Below are 11,242 nucleotides of genomic sequence, written 5' to 3' on the forward strand. Positions count from 1 at the left end.
TTAAATGAATAAGAAAAATTGTCAAAAACAAATATTTTATTGTTAAATATTTTTAAAAAAAATAAAAGGAATATAAACATATTAGAGCTCCTACGCTGGTTTGTATCCTAATATAAATCTTGAAATTTTTACATTATTTAAGCTAGTTTGATTCAAAAAAGAATTTTTCAAGTTAGCAGAGCGCTCTGGTGGTGATTTATGTAAACCTTAAACAATAACCTTCTTTTTTAATAGATAATATTCTGTTAGTTATTTTAAGAGCATTTAATTTGAACTATGAATTTATTGTTATTTTCGGTTGTAATAGGAAGATAGGAAACTTACATACTTTATTTTAGTCTGATACGTCAGGCGGATAGTTTGGTCGAAAAGCTGCGGCAATAAAAAATTAGGTAGAACTTTGAAGGATGGTATTTAAATATTATTTTTTTATGAATAGTGGAATGATAATTATTAATATTTTTCTTTTCGCTAGATAGATGAGTGCATATCAGAGAGAAATCCATTTTCTCCTAAAAGATTCGTGGATTTGAACACAATCTCTTCAGAGTTCTTTTTTTAGACCACTTCAGTGTTAGTTAATTATTATTTTTAATAATTTTATTGAATCTCTGAAGTACCGGTGTATTCAAGAGTTAATGAAACAAAGTAACAGGGAAGATCCTAGCAGTAATGTGAATAAACTGGCCAACGAAGAAGCTCGCACGAGTACCACAAGCCTGGTTGCTGAAGACTGCAATTCCGCTGCACCGATACAACAGATTTCCGGTCTGATAAACGGAGGACCAGCCGGGGTCTGATGATAGAGAAGTCTGTTCGAGGTTTCGTAATTGTAGATATACAGAAATAAACCACATTAACTCAGGTTTGAACTAATAACAGGGAGTCTATAAGCGTATACGCACAAGTTAAGAGCTCGGAGAGTAGTTATTTTTCTTTTATCAGGTTGGTTCAGCCTTTATCCGTTTTCAACTTTTTCATGTTCCTTAGTTTCTGGCTCACTAGTGAAAGGTATGCCTCTATTATATTCATCATTATCTGATTATTTCAACTGAAGCAGCAATTCAACATAAGTAAAACATCTTCACTGATAATCATGTCCCATATAAAGGTTGTGAGTAATTTATTATTATCCTTTCATCTTTCCTAAACCCAATTGTTTCTCTTCTCTCCCTATTATTATTTCACTCCGTTGCGAGTGGAATACTCCGTGCACGTTGTCGCTTAATAACTGGTAAGTTATTTTTCTAGATACTTTTGTTCAACCTCGGACCTTGTTGTCTTTTATTCGTTACTCATTCTAAATAGCTGCTTGAGGTTAATCCACGACGGATTTTCGTTCAGAGGTAACTAACCATTCGTTGGTTATTTGCAGATCAAACTGAACTTCTAATTTATTGTACACCCTTAACAAGAGTAAGTACGAAAACATTGTACACTTCTTTTTCTTTTGGAGCCATTGTATTAACCAGTGGAATTTTATTAACCTTTTACCCTATTTAATGGTTGAAACAATAACCCATTTTCATATTAATTGTTCTATTTTCCAGAACAAGAGACAACGTGCTGAACTGAGCAAGTGCCCAATTATCAACTTAATCAGTGTGTTAACCATTCCTAAGGCGAAGCATTGAAACTTCCACTGTGGAACATAGTTGCTCACCTTCAGGTATACTTCAATTCACTCTAGGTAATTGTCTCTATGGCGGCTACCAGCAGAGTAGCCTCACATTATTTGTCTGCCATTTATTCTATTAATCTGTCGTTTACTAACCCTGACCACTTGTGACTCAATTCATATCTTTTGTAACTTTAACACTCAGCCTGTGGAACTCGTGCGAGCTTCTTTGTTGACCAATTCATTCACATTACAACTAGGATCTTCCCTCATGCTCCAGTGAGGACTCAGTTAGAAAAAACAAAAGTATTGAAATTGACCTGCTCTAGTTCCGTTGTTTATAATCAAGAATTTAATAAATATTTTATTGGGGTTTGTAGACATTTGACTCATAACTCAGCCCTCCTAACTTCATCTAGCACAAGTTGCTTATTTGTAACTCGGACAGTTGACATTTCTTCTAGTGGGTTTTTAAACTCTGGTGTAAGAGATTCTGCTGTTTTGGCAAATACGCAACATGAAGAGTTTCTTTTTTTCCTTCTGAACATCTACATCACATAATAGCCAATATAAAATGTATTATACGAAACGAAAATTAAGTAACTTCCAATAAAACAAATGAACATTTTCAATTTGCTCCTACATTCTAAAACTGTGTATCCAAAACTAGCAGACCTATAGTAGTGTACTACGTATTTATGTACAGCTATAAATAGAATGTTTAAAAACGAATTTCCTGTAAAACTATATAGATATTTCTTTTTCCCTCTTTTCTGGACCTATACAACTGAATCTAGTGGCTGTAATGTGTACAAAAAGCTCTGGCTTAGAACTGTAATGTTAGAAATGGAAAATCATATTTTTCAAATAAAGCAAATGAACAGTTTTCCTCCCCAATTTTTTGGAACATCTGCTATCCAAACTAGCTGACCTATGAGGTACAATGTAAGCTTTGCTTTGAAATTGATTGTTAGAAACATAAAACCATGAAATTCCTAGAAACTTATGAAGATTATCTGGTAGTCCCTTGTTTGCTTACCCTTTAGATCCAAAACTAGCAAACCTAATGGGTACAATATAAGCCCGGCTTCGAAATAGAATGTTAGAAATTGAAAAAAGGAATTTCAAGTAAGATTAAGATTAGAAAGTGCAATGGGATCTATGCCTCACGGCACCGAAGCATAAAAGAGGCTTATTGTGCTTCCCCCTTTAGGATCAAGTAGAGGAAACCACCCCTACTAAGAAGGTTGCGGACTTTCCCTACTAGTTCTTTTGGTGCTATCTCGTTTAGTCAAAGGTTTCATAGCGCAAAATTTTAAGCAAAACAAATGTAGATTTTTTCATTTTTTTCTGAATCTATACACAAAACTAGTCGGCCTATTGTGTACTAGCTACGCTACACTAGGAAATAGTTCTTTTTTTTATGATGCTCTTCATCAAAACCTTGTCGATCAAGTGTGTATTATATCGTATTCTCAATTTCCTCCTCTAATTCTAACTTCTTACATAACCATATGAGGATTTGTAAGTTTCTATGAATGCTTCTTGTTCACAGTATAATACAAGTCATTTTCTCTAGTTTTCAGATATTCCGAGACATTGGAACTGGTTCGAGGCTGTACATATACTAACCCTGACGGGGGAATTGGTCAGATGACAGCTTTTCATCTGTTTGTTGTTTAAAGGATTTCTCTTTTATATTATTATTTCAATATTCTTTTTCATTTTTATGTATGAATAAATATTGACATTATCTTCTTAAAAATTATGTTCCACCTAAACCTTACCAAATTAAACGCTTAAAAGCTGTTAAGTGTTCTTTTTGTGGTAGTAGTCACTTTTCAATCATGGTAGATAAACTGAATCATACTTTAAATCATAGAAAAGTAAAGTTGAATTTACTGAATTACAAGCATAAAATACTCATATCTACATACATATTTCATAAACTGTATAATTCACGCCAACTTACCACAGTACGACTGAGAACAGTAAATATTTTGCTCACCACGTCGATGCTCACTCGCATGAATATAAATAAATGAAGTTTATTCTTAAAGAAAACTTTAAAACTTAGGTAGTCTATATTTTATTTCTTTTTATGATTAACAATAATTTGTTTTTGTTCTCTAATAGATAAAATTAGCTAATTACAATTTTAATAATAAAGGAAAATAATTTTTAAAAATTAAGTTCATCTAGAGATAAAATATTATTAATCGTTTAGAACACTAAATAATCTCAAAATATAATTTCTAAAACATTTACAGACAACAAGTAATATATTAGATAACAGAAATACCATTGATACCACGTTGAAATTGATCAGATATTGTACATTTAAAATAAACTGCATTAGTTCTGCAGATCAACATATACTACAAATATTAATAATAATAAAGTTTATTGCTTTTAAAAGTGTAATACTTATAAGCAAGGAGTTGTGTTTAAATACTATGGAAAAATAATACAAAATATTCAAAACTAAAAATAATCCATAAATCAGTTAATCAGAAAATTCATTATGATGATTGAAAGAATTTAAAGCGCCTAGACAGGATCGGCATAGAGGAAAAAAATTATAATCAAATGATAATGAATAAATAACTTCACACAAATATACATAGATGCATGTATATCAATAACAGTAATAAATTAGATATTACAGAAAGAAATAAATAACAGACAAAAACTTCAAAATAAAAATTAATTACTTTTGAATTTTTGTATAGGTTTTTTGAATTATTTTTTACAGAGCCTAAGATGATTATGTTTTAGTAGCTTTTCGCAGTTAATAATCGGAGGAGTTAAATTAAGAATAGAAAAGATGAAAGTAGCTGCAGAAATATTACTTACTACACTAATGCTTTACCCAGAGTAGAAAGATGATGCTACAGCAAGGATCCGTTTCCACAGCTAAAGTTGTATGAAGATATCTTGGATTAAGTAGGCTTAATTTCCAGAAATGGAAGAAATTGCCTGGATAAAAATATCACCCTTACTCATTTTTTTTAATTAGACCTGAGGCAGATGTCAAAGGTACTTGGAAAAGCATATATACTACCAAATTAGAAAAAATCTACAAGCTGGAAAAATAATCAAAATTAATACATCGTTTTACCTAAACTTCTGTTTCAATTCAATTCATCAAAAAATAAAATAATCACAGATTAAAAATAATACTATAGACCTTCAAAAATAATTCATTCAGCAAAGAGTTATAGCTGGTTTAGAGATTATGATCTTTTAATCCACTTAAAAAAATACCTGTTCATTTGTTGAAACAACAATGCTGTATCATGATGATTTGTTCTCTCATAAAGATGAAAATCCGAATCAGCTCAGATTGGCAAAAAGTAAACTTGCTTAGAAATCATTGAAAATCTCGCAACACTTGATTGTTCAATATTTATATAGTATCTCCTTCATCAAAATTGGTATGTTTTCATTGAATTAGAAATCAGTCGAAACTATTACAGAAGCTGAAATAATAGAAAAAAATCAATTAACTGACGACAAAATAAAGGATGACATTAAGCAAATTAAGGCAGTTAAAAATCTGCTAAAAATCTTGAGAATATTACAATCCGCAGAAAGCGTTATAACAACTTCCAGACACCTCAAATGGAGTAAAATATGATACATGATTCTAATTCTGGCCTTTGACCAAAATCTTGTAAGATTTATAAGGGCTTTATTGAACTGTATTTAGAGATCAGTTTTTGCAAAACAATATATGGGCGAATTTTCTGGCTTTTGGAAGCGTTATTCTTAGAGATGAAACAAACTTTTGTGATGCTACCGGCTGCCGTTGAGAGGGAAATTAAAATTAATCTTTTCGGAAATATTTCTTTCAACAATAATTTATTGTACCTTAAATGATTAGCATTATTACATCAATTTTTATTAGTTTGTTAAATAATGCAGAGGTAAACTACAAATTCATATCACTAAATTAATTTAAACAACAAATGAAAACATAACCTACAATTTAGATGCAACGAGTACTCTATAAATAGAATGTTAATAACTCTTAACCGACCCGAAGAATACCGAAGATAGCCGACTACATTCCGGTAGATGTACGAATGTAGTTGAAACAGATATTGGAAGGTAACACGCGGCTAAGGCAGCCGGGGTTCTGACCCATGTAAAATCTTTGTGTTAGTGAGGTAATTCCTAGAAAATTGCTCACTAACACAAAGATTTTACGTGGGTCAGAACCCATGTTGCCTTAGCCGCCTGTTACCTACCAGTATCTGTTTCATCTGCATCTAGCCGAATGTAGTCGGATATTATCGGTATTCTTCGTCCCCTTGGTTTTATTTAATTCTGTCCTTTGTTCTTCTTTAGTTCTATAGTTTGCTAGTTGTAAGAAGAGAGCGCATGAATCAGTCGTATTCAAATAACTCAGTGCATAACTCCTAATTAAAAATTTATTAATATTTTAGATCGTATTATTCCAAATCTTTATTGGCTATGATTTTAATATAAATACTTATTACGCTAAAAGAAAAACTGCTGATTATGCTGTAACCAATTATTTGCTCGTAAGTTTTTCTATATTTTCTTCCGTAAAGTAAGTTTTCTAAATATCAATAGAGCTACGACGAAAATTTGATTAACTAATTACTGCACTTTTAAGTTAGGGAAGTAAGGAAGTTAGTGAATAAGGAATAAATTAGATTGTACTTAATAATTTTTTGTATTCAAGGGAACCCAACATCTCTCCACTTTCATTTATAAGGTAAATTTTAAAAATCTTTTCAGGAAAAGGAAATAAATGATTCAAATCCTTTCTAGTTTTATTTTTAAAAAAAGAGCTGTGGAATGCTTTGGGTTACTTGGAACGTTTCCTAAAGAATACTTTAAGCATTATTTGATAAAAAAATAATGGGTTCTTGTGGTTTGTACAAAAGACATTTCAAGTCTATATGCAAGTGTGACTTTTAAGAAAACAACTACTAAAGCCATAACTGCTTAATTTAAGAGTTTAAAAATTGGTAAGCCTCCCCTTACTCTCTGTAAAGCAAGTAAATGAGACATAACCCATTTATTATCTGGAGCTAATGTGTTACACATATTTTACATATTAAAGATTCTAACTCCTAATTTTTAGAAAATAATGTAAAAATTTAGTGGTAAAAACACATTCGCCAGACTTTATTGCCATGTTTTCTAAATAAGGACATGTATTTTTATATTACGTAAAATGTTTTACAATTTTCAAGAAATATCAGTTTTTTCTTCTCTTTTTCTATTTTCCCAGCAACCTAACGTTAGGGATGTCGTTAAAGATCATTAAACTTGTGCGTTCTTTTTTAGATTGGTCCAAAACCACAGTTAGAGAAGAAAGGCGGAGATGGAATCGCTCCTAGTAAACTATAAGAATATCCAAATATTTCAACAATCTCTGGGTGCAAGATATCCATCTGGTGCTTTAAATTCCTCTTAAAATAAGAAATGTAGCATAATCTACAACCTAGAATAGCTATATTTTTTAAGACAAGCATTGATAAATCAAGATTAATGAGCCAACAAGGCTGCCCTGTTCGAATAGAATAGATGTAAAAAGTAATTAATTATGTACTCTACGTAATCAAAAACCATTGGAGATTGTCTCTTTATGTATTGGATTACGCTTAATTAGATGGTAAAAAAGAAATATCTACATTTTTTACCCTTAGACAAGTCAGTTCTTTAGTAAATAAATTTTTGTAAATTTAACATTTTACATATATATAAATAACATTTTAATTCCAAATATCCGCATTTAAACTACTGCAGTTTATATTAAATGTACAATATCTGATCAAATTCACTATAGGATCAATAGTTGTACTTCTATGTTATCTTATGAATTACAAAGCTGCTCTGAAAATGTTTTAGAAATTATATTTTGTGATTATTTAGTGTTCTAAAGAACTAATAATATTTCACCACTAAATGAAATTAATGTTTTTAAACTATATTTCCTTTATAAATTTAAATTGTAATCAGCTAACTTAATATATGTTTAAGAGAACAAATAAAATAAATTGTTAAACATAGAAACAAATAAAATACAGATATCTTAATTTTTGTGCTTTGTTCCAAATATTACTAAACTAATTTTGACTTACGTATGTGAATCTGCTGCAATAAGGTAAGATATGGGGAGTTAGAAGAATATTTCTGTCTTTAAGTTGGCGAGGGTTTTACTTTGTAAAGTAGATTCCTAGTTTTTTACGTTTGTTGCATTCAGATTGTATTAAAGAGCGGTTCTACCAAAAAGGGGAAGGTACGCAGGCAATTCAAAATGTCCATTGTTCCCCGCCCACCCATCATCTCATAAAAGACACCAGGGCTTTAAGACCAACAAATCCGGCTAAAATTGCCGGATACAGTACAATAAACTAATAAGGTAGTGACAGAACACTAGGGAACATGGCGACTCAGTCGCCCAGTGCACGGGAATAAACCTAGAGAGTTCGTAAAGATTACCAGATGCCACACTCTATGGGAGGGAAACATTTAACCTCCCGGAGACAAGAAATCTAGTTTTAGATTAAACTAGACTCACGTCTACAAAGTGCCGCACAGTCTCATTGGACTTACCACAGCTAGCGCAGATTGGCGACTGTTTAAGGCCGCATTTGAAAAGATGATACGCTAAATTCGCATGTCTGTTCAAAACCTGTACCAACTGGCGGACCCGGGACCTGCTGAAGCCAACCACAGCAGTTTTCAACTGTCCTAGAATTTCCTTAGCCTGACGTCTAAGTCATCTCGGGATCTCCACCGTTTCCGGTGTTCTTTCAATATTCACTGCTATACCTCTGTTGTACAATTCGATAGGACGTTTGTTGCGTAATAGTTAAGCTTATCTTTTGCTAAGATGTGTAGTACGATTTGATTTATCAATCATGACTAAAAGAATTGAGCACAGGCCGAAAGAGAGAGCTCTTTTGAGCAACTAACTTTAACTGATCAAATGTTTTTCTGGCTAAATTTTAATTCCCTTATGAAAGTTCTTTGTGATAAGATCTAGTTCTGTAAATCCCACTTCATGGGAGACAATTTCTAAATTATAGCTGCCGTTAGACCTGCAAGTCCTTCGATGAATGTACTCATCATCTAGATGGAATGTTTCGGAATATCTGTAAAATTCAATTATGGGATTCAATGACTTTATGATACTGGAAATAAGAAGCCCCCATATAACATACTGCAATTCTTCTAAATGACTAAATAGCTGGTGCTCTTCTCACCATCTTAAAACAAAACAGATGCATTTCTGATGTCTTTACATTCTTTACACAAATTCAGGCTCCAAAGGAAGCATAAGAGAAGTTCAAATTAAATTAAACTGTTTAAAGGGAAGATTTAGTTAATTTCCACTGACATTTTAACAGCATCGGATTTGGCTGCTATATCAATTATATGTACATCAGGTCGCCTGCTTATAAATATAGAGATACAGATAAAAAGAAAATTTTTTATTAGTTTTAACGCTAAATCCTTACTTTTTGCTTGAAACATAATGTCTCTAAGCAAGGCGTACTTAATTAGGGCGGTTTGTTTTGGATGTTAAGGTTCAGAGAAAAGGAAGAAATATTAAATTTTCATAAGTTTCAAGGAAAATCATTATTTTCTATTTCTAACATTACATGTCTAAGCCTGAAGTACAATATACTAATTAGGACGGATACTTTAGGATGTAGGGGTTCAAAAGGCAAGGTAAAATGTAAAATGATCACTACTTTTATTGGAATTTCTTTATTTCCTGTATGTATACTCGCTTGGCATATAAATACCATATCATGACCTAAAAAGAGGTATTCCCAGTAAAACTATTGATGAATTTTCAATCTTTCTCATTTTTAGGAAACTCAGTTCCAAAACTACCCAACCTAATATGTAATATATAAGTCTGGATTTGATGTTAAATGTTAACAATAGAAATAAGGGAATTACAGTAAAACTAGAAATAATTTCTCAATTTTTCTCTTTTTAAGTAACACTAGATCTAAAACTAGCCGACTTGATGTATAATATGTACGCCTGTCTTTGAAATAGAAGGTAAGCTAACGAAATAAGCGAATGCCAGAAAAACTAGTGGAGATTTTCAAATTTTCCACCATATTAAGGAATTATAGATCTAAATCCAACCGATCTGATGTTTAATATATACGCCTATCAATGAAGTGCAATGTTAGCAACAGAAATAAGGAAATTCTATTGAAACTAGGGAAGATTGTTTAAATCTACTCTTTTTTTTATGAAACTTAGATCCAAAACTAGCCAAACTGATGTGTATTATGAACGGCTGGCTTTGAAATAGAATGTAAGTAACAGAAATAAGGAAATTTCAGAAAAACTATGGAAGATATATCTAGTTTTCTTTTTTTTAGTAACGCTTGATCTAAAACCAGCCAAATTGAGGTGTAATATGAACGCCTGGCAATGAAACAGGTTGTTAACAACAGAAATAAGGAAATTCTATTGAAACTAGGAAAGATTTTTTAGTTTTTCTTTTTTTTAAGAAACTGTAGATCTCAAACTAGCCTCCTATAGTGTAATATGTACGCCCGGCTTTGAAATAGAATGTTGGCAACCGAAAAGTAGGAAATTCGATTAGTATTGAAAATGATTTCGTATTTTTCGTTTTATTCTAAATCTCTATATTCAAATCTCACCGAGCTTACATGCATAATGTAGCAAAAGTATTTTCTAATTCTCTAATTATAAGAATTAGTAGTTACATTAATAGCAAACGTAAGGGGTAAAATGTATGCCTTGATTAAAAAGGCAGAGTTACAGAGAGAAAATTAAGAGATTTTAGCAGATCTCTTCTAGTTTACTTTATTTATCTCTTTTTTCAGAGCTTACTTTCTAAAATTAGCTGACCAAATGGTCACAACACTCGTTTGGCATATAAATACGATATCAGAACCGAAAGCGAAAAAAACTCTACTAAAACAGTGGAAGTATTCTCAATTTTTCTCTTTTTCTAGAAAATATAGATCCAAAACTAAGTACGGTTAGCTTTGAAATAGAATGATAGCAACAGAAATAAGGAAATTCTATTAAAACTATGGAATTTTAATTTTCTCTTTATTAAATTTTCTCTTTTTTTAGTAACGCTTGTTCAAAAAGTTGCCGACCTGATGTGTAACATTTACGACTGGCAATGAAATAGAATGTTAACAACAGAAATAAGAAAATTCTAATGAAACTAAGGAAGATAGTTTAAATCTTTCTTTTTTAAGAAACTTTAGTTCTAAAACTAGCCAAACTGAGGTGTAATACAAACGGCTGGCTTTGAAATAGAATGTTAGAAACAAAAATAAGGGAAATCCAGTAAAACTAGGAAAGATTTTTCAATTTTTTAAGTAACACTAGATCTAAAACTAGCCGACTTTAATGTAATATGTACGCTGAGCTTTGAAATGGAATATTGGAAACAGGAAATAATGACATTCAATTAATAGTAGGAATGATTGTTGGAAAGATGGAATGCGGTCATCCAGTTGCCCGAACGGATTGGAAAATGTTTCTACGCAGTATATTTTATTCCGAAATATATTCAGGATATTTTGATAAACTTTTTATGTAATTATTGGAAAAAGTAGAGTCAAATAT

At 31.4% G+C, this 11,242-nt stretch overlaps 3 long non-coding RNA genes across 7 annotated transcripts; 2 read left to right on the forward strand and 1 right to left on the reverse strand.

The window, feature by feature from the left end:
• The first annotated feature begins 141 nt into the window (after positions 1 to 141).
• On the forward strand, positions 142 to 3,427 carry LOC141461207 (uncharacterized). Of its 4 annotated transcripts, none has more exons than XR_012462678.1 (3): positions 199 to 1,416; positions 1,551 to 1,669; positions 3,198 to 3,427. It is a non-coding gene; the product is annotated as an uncharacterized lncRNA (long non-coding RNA). The 4 variants fall into 4 exon arrangements; XR_012462677.1 differs by having other exon boundaries at positions 201 to 392; positions 476 to 1,669; XR_012462679.1 differs by having other exon boundaries at positions 142 to 1,690.
• Positions 3,428 to 3,700: 273 nt separating this feature from the next.
• On the reverse strand, positions 3,701 to 5,827 carry LOC141460892 (uncharacterized). Of its 2 annotated transcripts, none has more exons than XR_012462416.1 (3): positions 5,607 to 5,827; positions 4,886 to 5,100; positions 3,701 to 4,704 (listed from the first exon to the last, which is right to left on the reverse strand). It is a non-coding gene; the product is annotated as an uncharacterized lncRNA (long non-coding RNA). The 2 variants fall into 2 exon arrangements; XR_012462415.1 differs by having other exon boundaries at positions 5,492 to 5,623.
• A 28-nt stretch (positions 5,828 to 5,855) lies between these two features.
• LOC141460893 (uncharacterized) lies at positions 5,856 to 7,695 on the forward strand. Its single transcript, XR_012462417.1, has 2 exons — positions 5,856 to 6,168; positions 6,944 to 7,695. It is a non-coding gene; the product is annotated as an uncharacterized lncRNA (long non-coding RNA).
• Positions 7,696 to 11,242: the final 3,547 nt, after the last annotated feature.

This window comes from Rhodnius prolixus, unplaced genomic scaffold (assembly GCF_049639745.1).
Source record: "Rhodnius prolixus isolate KJV_2025 unplaced genomic scaffold, Rpr scaffold_6, whole genome shotgun sequence".
Taxonomy (NCBI): Eukaryota; Metazoa; Arthropoda; class Insecta; order Hemiptera; family Reduviidae; genus Rhodnius; species Rhodnius prolixus.